Source organism: Otolemur garnettii, unplaced genomic scaffold, assembly GCF_000181295.1.
Source record: "Otolemur garnettii isolate 467f Iridium unplaced genomic scaffold, OtoGar3 scaffold00095, whole genome shotgun sequence".
Lineage (NCBI taxonomy): Eukaryota > Metazoa > Chordata > Mammalia > Primates > Galagidae > Otolemur > Otolemur garnettii.
In genome coordinates, this window is record NW_003852490.1 from 2,871,874 (window position 1) to 2,872,780 (window position 907).

A 907-nucleotide genomic window follows, 5' to 3' on the forward strand; every position below is an offset into this window, starting at 1 on the left:
TGTTGTTTGGCAGGCCCGGGCTAGATTCGAACTCACCAACTCTGGTGTATGGGGCTGGTGTACTAGCTGCTGAGCTACAAGCACTGAGCCAGGCTCTTATCTTACAGTGAAAGATGGATGTAGCAACTCCAGATTTTTCATGTTCAGCTGGAAAGAGCCTCTTTTCCAAAAGCTTGAATAAGAGGCCCTGAGGCTTGATCAGCTTGAGCAGGCCTCGTGACTGCTGAGATAACACCAAGGCCAGGGGAATGAGATATTTTGATGGTCACATGCTACACTCCTGGGGTCTCCCCTTAAACATCTGGACTTGACTCAATTTAAGGATAGAAGCTATGGCCAGAGGAAGAGTGTGGCAAAGGCAGTTAATTGTGGCGGTAGATGTGGTTGGAATTGGGTTGGAATTTAGTGTCCTCAACCCTTCTGGTGTACCTTCTTGTGTCACAGATGACTGAGGTGACACACACATGTAGTCTTGTAGCTATAATTTCTGCTGTGATTTGGTTTTGCCCATTAGGTGCTACCCTGTGAAGCTTGAACTGCTGAATTGAGGTGGGACCAATATTATTCTGGAAAGTTTGATTGGGGAAGAGTTTGGTTTTTCTGCAATAGCCAGAAAGGAGATGTCAGTGCCCAGTCCATGGCCTTATGGATGTCAGGAGGCAGGGTGGGCCACCTGTCGAGCTGGTGTGGGACACAGGCGATGTTGTATAGTCATGAAGCTGGCAGAGCTGTTGGTGGCTTCCTGAGCGTGGTCATGGCAGTGTGGCCCTGAAGTGCAGACCAAGCAGCAGCTCACTTGATGGCCCCTACAGTGATTTTGTAGGCCAACTGATACTTGGAAACAAATTCCTCCTGTTCCATTTAGCAAGCATGAACTGTATTCCTGCCCCTGAACTGTTCTCTGCAC